Genomic DNA, 20,731 nt, shown 5'->3' with positions numbered 1-20,731 from the left:
CGTATAGTCAAAAGTATACAAAGAAAGTACCCAGGGAGTAAACTCATTTCCCAAACGATTTTTTAAATTATTATTTCACCACTAAAGCCCATGAGACTTGTAGTTTTTAAAAATGTTTTCATTTTTGATGAGATGCTGAATAAAAGAAGTTTAATCGCCGGCAAACGAAAACCCGCAATTTGCCGTAAATCCCGAACTCGGCCCGTATAGTCAAAAGTATACAAAGAAAGTACCCAGGGAGTAAACTCATTTCCCGAACTATTTTTTAAATTATTTTTTCACCACTAAAACGCTTGAGACTTGTAGTTTTCAGAAATGTTTTCATTTTTGATGAGACGCTGAATAAAAGATGTTTAATCGCCGGCAAACGAAAACCCGCGATTTCCCGTAAATCCCGGGCTTGGCCCGTATAGTCAAAAGTATAAAAAGAAAGTACCCAGGGAGTAAACTCATTTCCCGAACGATTTTTTAAATTTTTTTTTCACCACTAAAACGCAAGAGACTTGTAGTTTTCAAAACTGTTTTTATTTTTGATGAGACGCTTAATAAAAGAGGTTTAATCGCCGGCAAACAAAAACCTGCGATTTCCCGTAAATCCCGAACTCGGTCCGTATAGTCAAAAGTATACAAAGAAAGTACCCAGGGAGTAAACTCATTTCCCAAACGATTTTTTAAATTATTATTTCACCACTAAAACGCATGACACTTGTAGTTTTCAAAAATGTTTTCATTTTTGATGAGACGCTGAATAAAAGATGTTTAATTGCCGGCAAACGAAAACCCGCGATTTCCCGTAAATCCCGGGCTTGGCCCGTATAGTCGAATATAAACAAAGAAAGTACCCACGGAGTAAATTCATTTCCCGAACGATTTTTTAATTTATTTTTTCACCACTAAAACGCATGAGACTTGTAGTTTTCAAAACTGTTTTTATTTTTGATGAGACGCTTAATAAAAGAGGTTTAATCGCCGGCAAACAAAAACCTGCGATTTCCCGTAAATCCCGAACTCGGTCCGTATAGTCAAAAGTATACAAAGAAAGTACCCAGGGAGTAAACTCATTTCCCAAACGATTTTTTAAATTATTATTTCACCACTAAAGCCCATGAGACTTGTAGTTTTTAAAAATGTTTTCATTTTTGATGAGATGCTGAATAAAAGAAGTTTAATCGCCGGCAAACGAAAACCCGCGATTTCCCGTAAATCCCGAACTCGGCCCGTATAGTCAAAAGTATACAAAGAAAGTACCCAGGGAGTAAACTCACTTCCCGAACTATTTTTTAAATTATTTTTTCACCACTGAAACGCTTGAGACTTGTAGTTTTCAGAAATGTTTTCATTTTTGATGAGACGCTGAATAAAAGATGTTTAATCGCCGGCAAACGAAAACCCGCGATTTCCCGTAAATCCTGGGCTTGGCCCGTATAGTCAAAAGTATACAAAGAAAGTACCCAGGGAGTAAACTCATTTCTCGAACGATTTTTTAAATTTTTTTTTCACCACTTAAACGCAAGAGACTTGTAGTTTTCAAAACTGTTTTTATTTTTGATGAGACGCTTAATAAAAGAGGTTTAATCGCCGGCAAACAAAAACCTGCGATTTCCCGTAAATCCCGAACTCGGTCCGTATAGTCAAAAGTATACAAAGAAAGTACCCAGGGAGTAAACTCATTTCCCAAACGATTTTTTAAATTATTATTTCACCACTAAAGCCCATGAGACTTGTAGTTTTTAAAAATGTTTTCATTTTTGATGAGATGCTGAATAAAAGAAGTTTAATCGCCGGCAAACGAAAACCCGCAATTTGCCGTAAATCCCGAACTCGGCCCGTATAGTCAAAAGTATACAAAGAAAGTACCCAGGGAGTAAACTCATTTCCCGAACTATTTTTTAAATTATTTTTTCACCACTAAAACGCTTGAGACTTGTAGTTTTCAGAAATGTTTTCATTTTTGATGAGACGCTGAATAAAAGATGTTTAATCGCCGGCAAACGAAAACCCGCGATTTCCCGTAAATCCCGGGCTTGGCCCGTATAGTCAAAAGTATAAAAAGAAAGTACCCAGGGAGTAAACTCATTTCCCGAACGATTTTTTAAATTTTTTTTTCACCACTAAAACGCAAGAGACTTGTAGTTTTCAAAACTGTTTTTATTTTTGATGAGACGCTTAATAAAAGAGGTTTAATCGCCGGCAAACAAAAACCTGCGATTTCCCGTAAATCCCGAACTCGGTCCGTATAGTCAAAAGTATACAAAGAAAGTACCCAGGGAGTAAACTCATTTCCCAAACGATTTTTTAAATTATTATTTCACCACTAAAACGCATGACACTTGTAGTTTTCAAAAATGTTTTCATTTTTGATGAGACGCTGAATAAAAGATGTTTAATTGCCGGCAAACGAAAACCCGCGATTTCCCGTAAATCCCGGGCTTGGCCCGTATAGTCGAATATAAACAAAGAAAGTACCCACGGAGTAAATTCATTTCCCGAACGATTTTTTAATTTATTTTTTCACCACTAAAACGCATGAGACTTGTAGTTTTCAAAAATGTTTTCATTTTTGATGAGACGCTGAATAAAAGCTGTTTAATCGCCGGCAAACGAAAACCCGCGATTTCCCGTAAATCCCGGGCTTGGCCCGTATAGTCAAAAGTATACAAAGAAAGTACCCAGGGAGTAAACTCATTTCCCGAACGATTTTTTAAATTATTTTTTCACCACTAAAACGCATGAGACTTGCAGTCTTTAAACTTGTTTTTATTTTTGATGAGACGCTGAATAAAAGAAGTTTAATCGCCGGCAAACGAAAACCTGCGATTTCCCGTAAATCCCGGGCTTGGCCCGTATAGTCGAATATATACAAAGAAAGTACCCTGTGAGTAAACTCATTTCCAGAACGATTTTTTAAATTATTTTTTTCACCAATAAAACGCATAAGACTTGTAGTTTTTAAAATTGTTTTCATTTTTGATGAGACGCTGAATAAAAGAAGTTTAATCGCCGGCAATCGAAAACCCGCGATTTCCCGTAAATCCCGGGCTTGGCCCGTATAGTCAAAAGTATACAAAGAGAGTACCCAGGGAGTAAACTCATTTCCCGAACGATTTTTTAAATTTTTTTTTCACCACTAAAACGCAAGAGACTTGTAGTTTTCAAAACTGTTTTTATTTTTGATGAGACGCTTAATAAAAGAGGTTTAATCGCCGGCAAACAAAAACCTGCGATTTCCCGTAAATCCCGAACTCGGTCCGTATAGGCAAAAGTATACAAAGAAAGTACCCAGGGAGTAAACTCATTTCCCAAACGATTTTTTAAATTATTATTTCACCACTAAAGCCCATGAGACTTGTAGTTTTTAAAAATGTTTTCATTTTTGATGAGACGCTGAATAAAAGAAATTTAATCGCCGGCAAACGAAAACCCGCGATTTCCCGTAAATCCCGAACTCGGCCCGTATAGTCAAAAGTATACAAAGAAAGTACCCAGGGAGTAAACTCATTTCCCGAACTATTTTTTGAATTATTTTTTCACCACTAAAACGCTTGAGACTTGTAGTTTTCAGAAATGTTTTCATTTTTGATGAGACGCTTAATGAAAGTGGTTTAATCGCCGGCAAAGGAAAACCCGCGATTTCCCGTAAATCCCGGGCTTGGCCCGTATAGTCGAATGTATACAAAGAAAGTACCCTGTGAATAAACTCATTTCCAGAACGATTTTTTAAATTATCTTTTCACCACTAAAACGCATGAGACTTGTAGTTTTCAGAAATGTTTTCATTTTTGATGAGACGCTTAATAAAAGTGGTTTAATCGCCGGCAAAGGAAAACCCGCGATTTCCCGTAAATCCCGAACTCGGCCCGTATAGTCAAAAGTATACAAAGAAAGTACCCAGGGAGTAAACTCATTTCCCGAACGATTTTTTAAATTTTTTTTTCACCACTAAAACGCAAGAGACTTGTAGTTTTCAAAACTGTTTTTATTTTTGATGAGACGCTTAATAAAAGAGGTTTAATCGCCGGCAAACAAAAACCTGCGATTTCCCGTAAATCCCGAACTCGGTCCGTATAGTCAAAAGTATACAAAGAAAGTACACAGGGTGTAAACTCATTTCCCAAACGATTTTTTAAATTATTATTTCACCACTAAAGCCCATGAGACTTGTAGTTTTTAAAAATGTTTTCATTTTTGATGAGACGCTGAATAAAAGAAATTTAATCGCCGGCAAACGAAAACCCGCGATTTCCCGTAAATCCCGAACTCGGCCCGTATAGTCAAAAGTATACAAAGAAAGTACCCAGGAAGTAAACTCATTTCCCGAACTATTTTTTAAATTATTTTTTCACCACTAAAACGCTTGAGACTTGTAGTTTTCAGAAATGTTTTCATTTTTGATGAGACGCTTAATGAAAGTGGTTTAATCGCCGGCAAAGGAAAACCCGCGATTTCCCGTAAATCCCGGGCTTGGCCCGTATAGTCGAATGCATACAAAGAAAGTACCCTGTGAATAAACTCATTTCCAAAACGATTTTTTAAATTATCTTTTCACCACTAAAACGCATGAGACTTGTAGTTTTAAAAAATGTTTTCATTTTTGATGAGACGCTAAATAAAAGAAGTTTAATCGCCGGCAAACGAAAACCCGCCATTTCCCGTAAACCTGGGACCCGCCCCGTATAATCAAAAGTATACAAAGAAAGTACCCAGGGTGTAAACTCATTTCCCGAACTATTTTTTAAATTATTTTTTCACCACTAAAACGCTTGAGACTTGTAGTTTTCAGAAATGTTTTCATTTTTGATGAGACGCTTAATGAAAGTGGTTTTATCGCCGGCAAAGGAAAACCCGCGATTTCCCGTAAATCCCGGGCTTGGCCCGTATAGTCGAATGTATACAAAGAAAGTACCCTGTGAATAAACTCATTTCCAAAACGATTTTTTAAATTATCTTTTCACCACTAAAACGCATGAGACTTGTAGTTTTAAAAAATGTTTTCATTTTTGATGAGACGCTGAATAAAAGAAGTTTAATCGCCGGCAAACGAAAACCCGCCATTTCCCGTAAACCTGGGACCCGGCCCGTATAATCAAAAGTATACAAAGGAAGTACCCAGGGTGTAAACTCATTTCCCGAACGATTTTTTAAATTATTTTTTCACCACTAAAACGCATGAGACTTGTTGTTTTCAAAAAAATTTTCATTTTTGATGAGACGCTGAAAAAAAGAAGTTTAATCGCCGGCAAACGAAAACCTGCGATTTCCCGAAAATCCTGGACTCGGCCCGTATAGTCAAAAGCATACAAAGAAAGTACCCAGGGTGTAAACTCATTTCCCGAACGATTTTTTAAATTATTATTTCACCACTAAAGCCCAGGAGACTTGTAGTTTTTAAAAATGTTTTCATTTTTCATGAGACGCTTACTGAAAGAGGTTTAATCGCCGGCAAACGAAAACCCGCGATTTCCCGTAAATCCCGGGCTTGGCCCGTATAGTCGAATGTATACAAAGAAAGTACCCTGTGAGTAAACTCACTTCCAGAACGATTTTTTAAATTATTTTTTCACCACTAAAACGCATAAGACTTGTAGTTTTCAAAAATGTTTTCATTTTTGATGAGACGCTGAATAAAAGAAGTTTAATCGCCGGAAAACAAAAACCCGCGATTTCCCGTAAATCCCGTGCTTGGCCCGTATAGTCAAAAGTATACAAAGAAAGTACCCAGGGAGTAAACTCATTTCCCGAACGATTTTTTAATTTATTTTTTCACCACTAAAACGCATGAGACTTGTAGTTTTTAAAAAATGATTTCATTTTTGATGAGACGATGAATAAAAGAAGTTTAATCGCCGGCAAACAAAAACCTGCGATTTCCCGTAAATCCCGAACTCGGTCCGTATAGTCAAAAGTATACAAAGAAAGTACCCAGGGAGTAAACTCAATTCCCAAACGATTTTTTAAATTATTATTTCACCACTAAAGCCCATGAGACTTGTAGTTTTTAAAAATGTTTTCATTTTTGATGAGACGCTGAATAAAAGAAGTTTAATCGCCGGCAAACGAAAACCCGCCATTTCCCGTAAACCCGGGACCCGGTCCGTATAATCAAAAGTATACAAAGAAAGTACCCAGGGAGTAAACTCATTTCCCGAACGATTTTTTAAATTATTTTTTCACCACTAAAACGCATGAGACTTGTTGTTTTCAAAAAAATTTTCATTTTTGATGAGACGCTGAAAAAAAGAAGTTTAATCGCCGGCAAACGAAAACCTGCGATTTCCCGAAAATCCCGGACTCGGCCCGTATAGTCAAAAGCATACAAAGAAAGTACCCAGGGTGTAAACTCATTTCCCGAACGATTTTTTAAATTTTTATTTCACCACTAAAGCCCAGGAGACTTGTAGTTTTTAAAAATGTTTTCATTTTTGATGAGACGCTTACTGAAAGAGGTTTAATCGCCGGCAAACGAAAACCCGCGATTTCCCGTAAATCCCGGGCTTGGCCCGTATAGTCGAATGTATACAAAGAAAGTACCCTGTGAGTAAACTCACTTCCAGAACGATTTTTTAAATTATTTTTTCACCACTAAAGCCCATGAGACTTGTAGTTTTTAAAAATGTTTTCATTTTTGATGAGACGCTGAATAAAAGAAGTTTAATCGCCGGCAAACGAAAACCCGCGACTTCCCGTAAATCCCGGACTCGGCCCGTCTAGTCAAAAGTATACAAAGAAAGTACCCAGGGAGTAAACTCATTTCCGGAACGATTTTTTAAATTATTTTTTCATCACTAAAACGCATGAGACTTGTTGTTTTTAAAAAATGTTTTCATTTTTGATGAGACGATGAATAAAAGAAGTTTAATCGCCGGCAAACGAAAACCTGCGATTTCCCGTAAATCCCGGACTCGGCCTGTAAAGTCAAAAGTATACAAAGAAAGTACCCAGGGTGTAAACTCATTTCCCGAACGATTTTTTAAATTATTATTTCACCACTAAAGCCAATGAGACTTGTAGTTTTTAAAAAATGTTTTCATTTTTGATGAGACGATGAATAAAAGAAGTTTAATCGCCGGCAAACGAAAACCTGCGATTTCCCGTAAATCCCGGACTCGGCCTGTAAAGTCAAAAGTATACAAAGAAAGTACCCAGGGTGTAAACTCATTTCCCGAACGATTTTTTAAATTATTATTTCACCACTAAAGCCCATGAGACTTGTAGTTTTTAAAAATGTTTTCATTTTTGATGAGACGCTGAATAAAAGAAGTTTAATCGCCGGCAAACGAAAACCCGCGACTTCCCGTAAATCCCGGACTCGGCCCGTATAGTCAAAAGTATACAAAGAAAGTACCCAGGGAGTAAGCTCATTTCCGGAACGATTTTTTAAATTATTTTTTCACCACTAAAACGCATGAGACATGTAGTTTTCAAACATGTTTTCATTTTTTAAGAGACGCTGAATAAAAGAAGTTTAATCGCCGCCAAACGAAAACCCGCGATTTCCCGTAAATCCCAGACTCGGCCTGTAAAGTCAAAAGTATACAAAGAAAGTACCCAGGGTGTAAACTCATTTCCCGAACGATTTTTTAAATTATTATTTCACCACTAAAGCCCATGAGACTTGTAGTTTTTAAAAATGTTTTCATTTTTGATGAGACGCTTAATAAAACAGGTTTAATCGCCGGCAAACGAAAACCCGCGATTTAACGTAAATCCCGGGCTTGGCCCGTTTAGTCGAATGTATACAAAGAAAGTACCCTGTGAGTAAACTCATTTCCAGAACGATTTTTTAAATTATTTTTTCATCACTAAAACGCATAAGACTTGTAGCTTTCAAAAATGTTTTCATTTTTCATGAGACGATGAATAAAAGAAGTATAATCGCCGGCAAACGAAAACCTGCGATTTCCCGTAAATCCCGAACTCGGTCCGTATAGTCAAAAGTATACAAAGAAAGTACCCAGGGAGTAAACTCATTTCCCGAACGATTTTTTAATTTATTTTTTCACCACTAAAACGCATGAGACTTGTAGTTTTCAAAAATGTTTTCATTTTTCATGAGACGATGAATAAAAGAAGTTTAATCGCCGGCAAACGAAAACCTGCGATTCCCCGTAAATCCCGAACTCGGTCCGTATATTCAAAAGTATACAAAGAAAGTACCCAAGGAGTAAACTCATTTCCCAAACGATTTTTTAAATTATTATTTCACCACTAAAGCCCATGAGACTTGTAGTTTTTAAAAATGTTTTCATTTTTGATGAGACGCTGAATAAAAGAAGTTTAATCGCCGGCAAACGAAAACCCGCGATTTCCCGTAAATCCCGGACTCGGCCAGTAAAGTCAAAAGTATACAAAGAAAGTACCCAGGGTGTAAACTCATTTCCCGAACGATTTTTTAAGTTATTATTTCACCACTAAAGCCCACGAGACTTGTAGTTTTTAAAAATGTTTTTATTTTTGATGAGACGCTGAATAAAAGAAGTTTAATCGCCGGCAAACGAAAACCCGCGACTTCCCGTAAATCCTGGACTCGGCCGTCTAGTCAAAAGTATACAAAGAAAGTACCCAGGGAGTAAACTCATTTCCGGAACGATTTTTTAAATTATTTTTTCACCACTAAAACGCATGAGACTTGTAGTTTTCAAAAATGTTTTCATTTTTGATGAGACGCTGAATAAAAGAAGTTTAATCGCCGGCAAACGAAAACCTGCGATTTCCCGTAAATCCCGGGCTTGGCCCGTATAGTCGAATATATACAAAAAAAGTACCCTGTGAGTAAACTCATTTCCAGAACGATTTTTTAAATTATTTTTTCACCACTAAAACGCATAAGACTTGTAGTTTTTAAAAATGTTTTCATTTTTGATGAGACGCTAAATAAAAGAAGTTTAATCGCCGGCAAACGAAAACATGCGATTTCCCGTAAATCCCGGGCTTGGCCCGTATAGTCAAAAGTATACAAAGAAAGTACCCAGGGAGTAAACTCATTTCCCGAACGATTTTTTAAAATTTTTTTTCACCACTAAAACGCATAAGGCTTGTAGTTTTCAAAATTGTTTTCATTTTTGATGAGACGCTGAAAAAAAGAAGTTTAATCGCCGGAAAACGAAAACCTGCGATTTCCCGTAAATCCCGGGCTTGGCCTGTATAGTCGAATATATACAAAAAAAGTACCCTGTGAGTAAACTCATTTCCAGAACGATTTTTTAAATTATTTTTTCACCACTAAAACGCATAAGACTTGTAGTTTTTAAAAATGTTTTCATTTTTGATGAGACGCTAAATAAAAGAAGTTTAATCGCCGGCAAACGAAAACATGCAATTTCCCGTAAATCCCGGGCTTGGCCCGTATAGTCAAAAGTATACAAAGAAAGTACCCAGGGAGTAAACTCATTTCCCGAACGATTTTTTAAAATTTTTTTTCACCACTAAAACGCATAAGGCTTGTAGTTTTCAAAATTGTTTTCATTTTTGATGAGACGCTGAAAAAAAGAAGTTTAATCGCCGGAAAACGAAAACCCGCGATTTCCCGTAAATCCCGGGCTTGGCCCGTATAGTCAAAAGTATACAAAGAAAGTACCCAGGGAGTAAACTCATTTCCCGAACGATTTTTTAATTTATTTTTTCACCACTAAAACGCATGAGACTTGTAGTTTTCAAAAATGTTTTCATTCTTGATGAGACGATGAATAAAAGAAGTTTAATCGCCGACAAACGAAAACCTGCGATTTGCCGTAAATCCCAAACTCGGTCCGTATAGTCAAAAGTATACAAACCCGCGATTTCCCGTAAATCCCGGGCTTGGCCCGTATAGTCGAATGTATACAAAGAAAGTACCCTGTGAATAAACTCATTTCCAAAACGATTTTTTAAATTATTTTTTCACCACTAAAACGCATAAGACTTGTAGTTTTCAAAAAAATTTTCATTTTTGATGAGACGCTGAATAAAAGAAGTTTAATCGCCGGCAAACGAAAACCCGCCATTTCCCGTAAACCCAGGACCCGGCCCGTATAATCAAAAGTATACAAAGAAAGTAGCCAGGGAGTAAACTCATTTCCCGAACGATTTTTTAAATTATTTTTTCACCACTAAAACGCATAAGACTTGTAGTTTTCAAAAAAATTTTCATTTTTGATGAGACCCAGAATAAAAAAAGTTTAATCGCCGGCAAACGAAAACCTGCGATTTCCCGAAAATCCCGGACTCGGCCCGTATAGTCAAAAGCATACAAAGAAAGTACCCAGGGTGTAAACTCATTTCTCGAACGATTTTTTAAATTATTTTTTCACCACTAAAACGCATGAGTCTTGTAGTTTTCAAAAAATTTTTCATTTTTGATGAGACGCTGAATTAAAGAAGTTTAATCGCCGGCAAACGAAAACCCGCGACTTCCCGTAAATCCCGGACTCGGCCCGTATAGTCAAAAGTATACAAAGAAAGTACCCAGGGAGTAAACTTATTTCCCGAACGATTTTTTAAATTATTTTTTCACCACTACAACGCATGAGACTTGTAGTTTTCAAAAATGTTTTCATTTTTGATGAGACGCTGAATAAAAGAAGTTTAATCGCCGGCAAACGAAAACCCGCGACTTCCCGTAAATCCCGGACTCGGCCCGTATAGTCAAAAGTATACAAAGAAAGTACCCAGGGAGTAAACTTATTTCCCGAACGATTTTTTAAATTATTTTTTCACCACTACAACGCATGAGACTTGTAGTTTTCAAAAATGTTTTCATTTTTGATGAGACGCTGAATAAAAGAAGTTTAATCGCCGGAAAACAAAAACCCGCGATTTCAAGTAAATCCCGGCTTGACCCGTATAGTCAAAAGTATACAAAGAAAGTACCCACGGAGTAAACTCATTTCCCGAACGATTTTTTAATTTATTTTTTTACCACTAAAACGCATGAGACTTGTAGTTTTTAAAAAATGTTTTCATTTTTGATGAGACGATGAATAAAAGAAGTTTAATCGCCGGCAAACAAAAACCTGCGATTTCCCGTAAATCCCGAACTCGGTCCGTATAGTCAAAAGTATACAAAGAAAGTACCCAGGGAGTAAACTCATTTCCCAAACGATTTTTTAAATTATTATTTCACCACTAAAGCTCATGAGACTTGTAGTTTTTAAAAATGTTTTCATTTTTGATGAGACGCTGAATAAAAGAAGTTTAATCGCCGGCAAACGAAAACCCGCGATTTCCCGTAAATCCCGAACTCGGCCCGTATAGTCAAAAGTATACAAAGAAAGTACCCAGGGAGTAAACTCATTTCCCGAACTATTTTTTAAATTATTTTTTCACCACTAAAACGCATAAGACTTGTAGTTTTCAAAAATGTTTACATTTTTGATGAGACGCTGAATAAAAAAAGTTTAATCGCCGGCAAACGAAAACCCGCGATTTCCCGTAAATCCCGGGCTTGGCCCGTATAGTCGAATGTATACAAAGAAAGTACCCTGTGAGTAAACTCATTTCCAAAACGATTTTTTAAATTATCTTTTCACCACTAAAACGCTTGAGACTTGTAGTTTTTAAAAATGTTTTCATTTTTGATGAGACGATGAATAAAAGAAGGTTAATCGCCGGCAAACGAAAACCTGCGATTTCCCGTAAATCCCGGACTCGGCCTGTAAAGTCAAAAGTATACAAAGAAAGTACCCAGGGTGTAAACTCATTTCCCGAACGATTTTTTAAATTATTATTTCACCACTAAAGCCCATGAGACTTGTAGTTTTTAAAAATGTTTTCATTTTTGATGAGACGCTGAATAAAAGAAGTTTAATCGCCGGCAAACGAAAACCCGCGATTTCCCGTAAATCCCGAACTCGGCCCGTAAAGTCAAAAGTATACAAAGAAAGTACCCAGGGAGTAAACTCATTTCCCGAACTATTTTTTAAATTATTTTTTCACCACGAAAACGCATAAGACTTGTAGTTTTCAAAAATGTTTACATTTTTGATGAGACGCTGAATAAAAGAAGTTTAATCGCCGGCAAACGAAAACCCGCGATTTCCCGTAAATCCCGGGCTTGGCCCGTATAGTCGAATGTATACAAAGAAAGTACCCTGTGAGTAAACTCATTTCCAAAACGATTTTTTAAATTATCTTTTCACCACTAAAACGCTTGAGACTTGTAGTTTTCAAAAATGTTTTCATTTTTGATGAGACGATGAATAAAAGAAGTTTAATCGCCGGCAAACGAAAACCTGCGATTTCCAGTAAATCCCGGACTTGGCCTGTAAAGTCAAAAGTATACAAAGAAAGTACCCAGGGTGTAAACTCATTTCCCGAACGATTTTTTAAATTATTATTTCACCACTAAAGCCCATGAGACTTGTAGTTTTTAAAAAATGTTTTCATTTTTGATGAGACCCTGAATAAAAGAAGTTTAATCGCCGGCAAACGAAAACCCGCGACTTCCCGTAAATCCCGGACTCGGCCCGTATAGTCAAAAGTATACAAAGAAAGTACCCAGGGAGTAAGCTCATTTCGGAACGATTTTTTAAATTATTTTTTCACCACTAAAACGCATGAGACATGTAGTTTTCAAACATGTTTTCATTTTTTAAGAGACGCTGAATAAAAGAAGTTTAATCGCCGGCAAACGAAAACCCGCGATTTCCCGTAAATCCCGGACTCGGGCTGTAAAGTCAAAAGTATACAAAGAAAGTACCCAGGGTGTAAACTCATTTCCCGAACGATTTTTTAAATTATTATTTCACCACTAAAGCCCATGATACTTGTAGTTTTTAAAAATGTTTTCATTTTTGATGAGACGCTTAATAAAATAGGTTTAATCGCCGGCAAACGAAAACCCGCGATTTAACGTAAATCCCGGGCTTGGCCCGTTTAGTCGAATGTATACAAAGAAAGTACCCTGTGAGTAAACGCATTTCCAGAACGATTTTTTAAATTATTTTTTCATCACTAAAACGCATAAGACTTGTAGTTTTAAAAAATGTTTTCATTTTTGATGAGACGCTGAATAAAAGAAGTTTAATCGCCGGAAAACGAAAACCCGCGATTTCCCGTAAATCCCGGGCTTGGCCCGTATAGTCAAAAGTATACAAAGAAAGTACCCAGGGAGTAAACTCTTTTCCCGAACGATTTTTTAATTTATTTTTTCACCACTAAAACGCATGAGACTTGTAGTTTTCAAAAATGTTTTCATTTTTCATGAGACGATGAATAAAAGAAGTTTAATCGCCGGCAAAAGAAAACCTGCGATTCCCCGTAAATCCCGAACTCGGTCCGTATAGTCAAAAGTATACAAAGAAAGTACCCAGGGAGTAAACTCATTTCCCAAACGATTTTTTAAATTATTATTTCACCACTAAAGCCCATGAGACTTGTAGTTTTTAAAAATGTTTTCATTTTTGATGAGACGCTGAATAAAAGAAGTTTAATCGCCGGCAAACGAAAACCCGCGATTTCCCGTAAATCCCGGACTCGGCCTGTAAAGTCAAAAGTATACAAAGAAAGTACCCAGGGTGTAAACTCATTTCCCGAACGATTTTTTAAATTATTATTTCACCACTAAAGCCCATGAGACTTGTAGTTTTTAAAAATGTTTTCATTTTTGATGAGACGCTGAATAAAAGAAGTTTAATCGCCGGCAAACGAAAACCCGCGACTTCCCGTAAATCCCGGACTCGGCCCGTATAGTCAAAAGTATACAAAGAAAGTACCCAGGGAGTAAGCTCATTTCGGAACGATTTTTTAAATTATTTTTTCACCACTAAAACGCATGAGACATGTAGTTTTCAAACATGTTTTCATTTTTTAAGAGACGCTGAATAAAAGAAGTTTAATCGCCGGCAAACGAAAACCCGCGATTTCCCGTAAATCCCGGACTCGGGCTGTAAAGTCAAAAGTATACAAAGAAAGTACCCAGGGTGTAAACTCATTTCCCGAACGATTTTTTAAATTATTATTTCACCACTAAAGCCCATGAGACTTGTAGTTTTTAAAAATGTTTTCATTTTTGATGAGACGCTTAATAAAATAGGTTTAATCGCCGGCAAACGAAAACCCGCGATTTAACGTAAATCCCGGGCTTGGCCCGTTTAGTCGAATGTATACAAAGAAAGTACCCTGTGAGTAAACTCATTTTCAGAACGATTTTTTAAATTATTTTTTCATCACTAAAACGCATAAGACTTGTAGTTTTCAAAAATGTTTTCATTTTTGATGAGACGCTGAATAAAAGAAGTTTAATCGCCGGAAAACGAAAACCCGCGATTTCCCGTAAATCCCGGGCTTGGCCCGTATAGTCAAAAGTATACAAAGAAAGTACCCAGGGAGTAAACTCATTTCCCGAACGATTTTTTAATTTATTTTTTCACCACTAAAACGCATGAGACTTGTAGTTTTCAAAAATGTTTTCATTTTTCATGAGACGATGAATAAAAGAAGTTTAATCGCCGGCAAACGAAAACCTGCGATTCCCCGTAAATCCCGAACTCGGTCCGTATAGTCAAAAGTATACAAAGAAAGTACCCAGGGAGTAAACTCATTTCCCAAACGATTTTTTAAATTATTATTTCACCACTAAAGCCCATGAGACTTGTAGTTTTTAAAAATGTTTTCATTTTTGATGAGACGCTGAATAAAAGAAGTTTAATCGCCGGCAAACGAAAACCCGCAATTTCCCGTAAATCCCGGACTCGGCCTGTAAAGTCAAAAGTATACAAAGAAAGTACCCAGGGTGTAAACTCATTTCCCGAACGATTTTTTAAGTTATTATTTCACCACTAAAGCCCACGAGACTTGTAGTTTTTAAAAATGTTTTCATTTTTGATGAGACGCTGAATAAAAGAAGTTTAATCGCCGGCAAACGAAAACATGCGACTTCCCGTAAATCCCGGACTCGGCCGTCTAGTCAAAAGTATACAAAGAAAGTACCCAGGGAGTAAACTCATTTCCGGAACGATTTTTTAAATTATTTTTTCACCACTAAAACGCATGAGACTTGTAGTTTTCAAAAATGTTTTCATTTTTGATGAGACGCTGAATAAAAGATGTTTAATCGCCGGCAAACGAAAACCTGCGATTTCCCGTAAATCCCGGACTCGGCCGTCTAGTCAAAAGTATACAAAGAAAGTACCCAGGGAGTAAACTCATTTCCGGAACGATTTTTTAAATTATTTGTTCACCACTAAAACGCATGAGACTTGTAGTTTTCAAAAATGTTTTTATTGTTGATGAGACGCTTAATAAAAGAGGTTTAATCGCCGGCAAACGAAAACCCGCGATTTCCCGTAAATCCCGGGCTTGGCCCGTTTAGTCGAATGTATACAAAGAAAGTAAACTGTGAGTAAACTCATTTCCAGAACGATTTTTTAAATTTTTTTTTCATCACTAAAACGCATAAGGCTTGTAGTTTTCAAAATTGTTTTCATTTTTGATGAGACGCTGAAAAAAAGAAGTTTAATCGCCGGAAAACGAAAACCCGCGATTTCCAGTAAATTCCGGGCTTGGCCCGTATAGTCAAAAGTATACAAAGAAAGTACCCAGGGAGTAAACTCATTTCCCGAACGATTTTTTAATTTATTTTTTCACCACTAAAGCCAATGAGACTTGTAGTTTTCAAAAATGTTTTCATTTTTCATGAGACGATGAATAAAAGAAGTTTAATCGCCGGCAAACGAAAACCTGCGATTCCCCGTAAATCCCGAACTCGGTCCGTATAGTCAAAAGTATACAAAGAAAGTACCCAGGGAGTAAACTCATTTCCCAAACGATTTTTTAAATTATTATTTCACCACTAAAGCCCATGAGACTTGTAGTTTTTAAAAATGTTTTCATTTATGATGAGACGCTGAATAAAAGAAGTTTAATCGCCGGCAAACGAAAACTCGCGATTTCCCGTAAATCCCGGACTCGGCCTGTAAAGTCAAAAGTATACAAAGAAAGTACCCAGGGTGTAAACTCATTTCCCGAACGATTTTTTAAGTTATTATTTCACCACTAAAGCCCACGAGACTTGTAGTTTTTAAAAATGTTTTCATTTTTGATGAGACGCTGAATAAAAGAAGTTTAATCGCCGGCAAACGAAAACCCGCGACTTCCCGTAAATCCCGGACTCGGCCGTCTAGTCAAAAGTATACAAAGAAAGTACCCAGGGAGTAAACTCATTTCCGGAACGATTTTTTAAATTATTTTTTCACCATTAAAACGCATGAGACTTGTAGTTTTCAAAAATGTTTTCATTTTTGATGAGACGCTGAATAAAAGATGTTTAATCGCCGGCAAACGAAAACCTGCGATTTCCCGTAAATCCCGGGCTTGGCCCGTATAGTCGAATATATACAAAGAAAGTACCCTGTGAGTAAACTCATTTCCAGAACGATTTTTTAAATTATTTTTTCACCACTAAAACGCATAAGACTTGTAGTTTTTAAAAATGTTTTTATTGTTGATGAGACGCTTAATAAAAGAGGTTTAATCGCCGGCAAACGAAAACCCGCGATTTCCCGTAAATCCCGGGCTTGGCCCGTTTAGTCGAATGTATACAAAGAAAGTACCCAGGGAGTAAACTCATTTCCCAAACGATTTTTTAAATTATTATTTCACCACTAAAGCCCATGAGACTTGTAGTTTTTAAAAATGTTTTCATTTTTGATGAGACGCTGAATAAAAGAAGTTTAATCGCCGGCAAACGAAAACCCGCAATTTCCCGTAAATCCCGGACTCGGCCTGTAAAGTCAAAAGTATACAAAGAAAGTACCCAGGGTGTAAACTCATTTCCCGAACGATTTTTTAAGTTATTATTTCACCACTAAAGCCCACGAGACTTGTAGTTTTTAAAAATGTTTTCATTTTTGATGAGACGCTGAATAAAAGAAGTTTAATCGCCGGCAAACGAAAACATGCGACTTCCCGTAAATCCCGGACTCGGCCGTCTAGTCAAAAGTATACAAAGAAAGTACCCAGGGAGTAAACTCATTTCCGGAACGATTTTTTAAATTATTTTTTCACCACTAAAACGCATGAGACTTGTAGTTTTCAAAAATGTTTTCATTTTTGATGAGACGCTGAATAAAAGATGTTTAATCGCCGGCAAACGAAAACCTGCGATTTCCCGTAAATCCCGGACTCGGCCGTCTAGTCAAAAGTATACAAAGAAAGTACCCAGGGAGTAAACTCATTTCCGGAACGATTTTTTAAATTATTTGTTCACCACTAAAACGCATGAGACTTGTAGTTTTCAAAAATGTTTTTATTGTTGATGAGACGCTTAATAAAAGAGGTTTAATCGCCGGCAAACGAAAACCCGCGATTTCCCGTAAATCCCGGGCTTGGCCCGTTTAGTCGAATGTATACAAAGAAAGTAAACTGTGAGTAAACTCATTTCCAGAACGATTTTTTAAATTTTTTTTTCATCACTAAAACGCATAAGGCTTGTAGTTTTCAAAATTGTTTTCATTTTTGATGAGACGCTGAAAAAAAGAAGTTTAATCGCCGGAAAACGAAAACCCGCGATTTCCCGTAAATTCCGGGCTTGGCCCGTATAGTCAAAAGTATACAAAGAAAGTACCCAGGGAGTAAACTCATTTCCCGAACGATTTTTTAATTTATTTTTTCACCACTAAAGCCAATGAGACTTGTAGTTTTCAAAAATGTTTTCATTTTTCATGAGACGATGAATAAAAGAAGTTTAATCGCCGGCAAACGAAAACCTGCGATTCCCCGTAAATCCCGAACTCGGTCCGTATAGTCAAAAGTATACAAAGAAAGTACCCAGGGAGTAAACTCATTTCCCAAACGATTTTTTAAATTATTATTTCACCACTAAAGCCCATGAGACTTGTAGTTTTTAAAAATGTTTTCATTTATGATGAGACGCTGAATAAAAGAAGTTTAATCGCCGGCAAACAAAAACTCGCGATTTCCCGTAAATCCCGGACTCGGCCTGTAAAGTCAAAAGTATACAAAGAAAGTACCCAGGGTGTAAACTCATTTCCCGAACGATTTTTTAAGTTATTATTTCACCACTAAAGCCCACGAGACTTGTAGTTTTTAAAAATGCTTTCATTTTTGATGAGACGCTGAATAAAAGAAGTTTAATCGCCGGCAAACGAAAACCCGCGACTTCCCGTAAATCCCGGACTCGGCCGTCTAGTCAAAAGTATACAAAGAAAGTACCCAGGGAGTAAACTCATTTCCGGAACGATTTTTTAAATTATTTTTTCACCACTAAAACGCATGAGACTTGTAGTTTTCAAAAATGTTTTCATTTTTGATGAGACGCTGAATAAAAGATGTTTAATCGCCGGCAAACGAAAACCTGCGATTTCCCGTAAATCCCGGGCTTGGCCCGTATAGTCGAATATATACAAAGAAAGTACCCTGTGAGTAAACTCATTTCCAGAACGATTTTTTAAATTATTTTTTCACCACTAAAACGCATAAGACTTGTAGTTTTTAAAAATGTTTTTATTGTTGATGAGACGCTTAATAAAAGAGGTTTAATCGCCGGCAAACGAAAACCCGCGATTTCCCGTAAATCCCGGGCTTGGCCCGTTTAGTCGAATGTATACAAAGAAAGTAAACTGTGAGTAAACTCATTTCCAGAACGATTTTTTAAATTTTTTTTTCATCACTAAAACGCATAAGGCTTGTAGTTTTCAAAATTGTTTTCATTTTTGATGAGACGCTGAAAAAAAGAAGTTTAATCGCCGGCAAACGAAAACCTGCGATTTGCCGTAAATCCCGAACTCGGTCCGTATAGTCAAAAGTATACAAAGAAAGTACCCAGGGAGTAAACTCATTGCCAAAACGATTTTTTAAATTATTATTTCACCACTAAAGCCCATGAGACTTGTAGTTTTTAAAAATGTTTTCATTTTTGATGAGACGCTGAATAAAAGAAGTTTAATCGCCTGCAAACGAAAACCCGCGATTTCCCGTAAATCCCGAACTCGGCCCGTATAGTCAAAAGTATACAAAGAAAGTACCCAGGGAGTAAATTCATTTCCCGAACTATTTTTTAAATTATTTTTTCACCACTAAAACGCTTGAGACTTGTAATTTTCAAAAATGTTTTCATTTTTGATGAGACGCTTAATGAAAGTTGTTTACTCGCCGGCAAAGGAAAACCCGCGATTTCCCCTAAATCCCGGGCTTGGCCCGTATAGTCGAATGTATACAAAGAAAGTACCCTGTGAATAAACTCATTTCCAAAACGATTTTTTAAATTATCTTTTCACCACTAAAACGCATGAGACTTGTAGTTTTCAAAAATGTTTTCATTTTTGATGAGACGCTGAATAAAAAAAGTTTAATCGCCGGCAAACGAAAACCTGCGATTTCCCGAAAATCCCGGACACAACCCGTATAGTCAAAAGCATACAAAGAAAGTACCCAGGGTGTAAACTCATTTCTCGAACGATTTTTTAAATTATTTTTTCACCACTAAAACGCATGAGTCTTGTAGTTTTCAAAAAAATTTTCATTTTTGATGAGACGTTGAATAAAAGAAGTTTAATCGCCGGCAAACGAAAACCCGCGACTTCCCGTAAATCCCGGACTCGGCCCGTATAGTCAAAAGTATACAAAGAAAGTACCCAGGTAGTAAACTTATTTCCCGAACGATTTTTTAAATTATTTTTTTACCACTACAACGCATGAGACTTGTAGTTTTCAGAAATGTTTTCATTTTTGATGAGACGCTTACTGAAAGAGGTTTAATCGCCGGCAAACGAAAACCCGCGATTTCCATTAAATCCCGGGCTTGGCCCGTATAGTCGAATGTATACAAAGAAAGTACCCTGTGAGTAAACTCACTTCCAGAACGATTTTTTAAATTATTTTTTCACCACTAAAACGCATAAGACTTGTAGTTTTCAAAAATGTTTTCATTTTTGATGAGACGCTGAATAAAAGAAGTTTAATCGCCGGAAAACGAAAACCCGCGATTTCCCGTAAATCCCGGGCTTGGCCCGTATAGTCAAAAGTATACAATGAAAGTACCCAGGGAGTAAACTCATTTCCCGAACGATTTTTAATTTATTTTTTCACCACTAAAACGCATGAGACTTGTAGTTTTTAAAAATGTTTTCATTTTTGATGAGACGATGAATAAAAGAAGTTTAATCGCCGGCAAACGAAAACCTGCGATTTCCCGTAAATCCCGGACTCGGCCTGTAAAGTCAAAAGAATACAAAGAAAGTACCCAGGGTGTAAACTCATTTCCCGAACGATTTTTTAAATTATTGTTTCACCACTAAAGCCCATGAGACTTGTAGTTTTTAAAAATGTTTTCATTTTTGATGAGACGCTTAATAAAAGAAGTTTAATCGCCGGCAAACGAAAACCTGCGATTTCCCGTAAATCCCGGACTCGGCCTGTAAAGTCAAAAGTATACAAAGAAAGTACCCAGGGTGTAAACTCATTTCCCGAACGATTTTTTAAATTATTATTTCACCACTAAAGCCCATGAGACTTGAAGTTTTTAAAAATGTTTTCATTTTTGATGAGATGCTTAATAAAAGAAGTTTAATCGCCGGCAAACGAAAACCTGCGATTTCCCGTAAATCCCGGACTCGGCCTGTAAAGTCAAAAGTATACAAAGAAAGTACCCAGGGTGTAAACACATTTCCCGAACGATTTTTAAAATTATTATTTCACCACTAAAGCCAATGAGACTTGTAGTTTTTAAAAATGTTTTCATTTTTGATGAGACGCTGAATAAAAGAAGTTTAATCGACGGCAAACGAAAATCCGCGAT

This window comes from Hydractinia symbiolongicarpus, chromosome 1 (genome assembly GCF_029227915.1).
Source record: "Hydractinia symbiolongicarpus strain clone_291-10 chromosome 1, HSymV2.1, whole genome shotgun sequence".
Taxonomy (NCBI): Eukaryota; Metazoa; Cnidaria; class Hydrozoa; order Anthoathecata; family Hydractiniidae; genus Hydractinia; species Hydractinia symbiolongicarpus.
Note: the sequence above shows the minus strand (reverse complement) of the source record.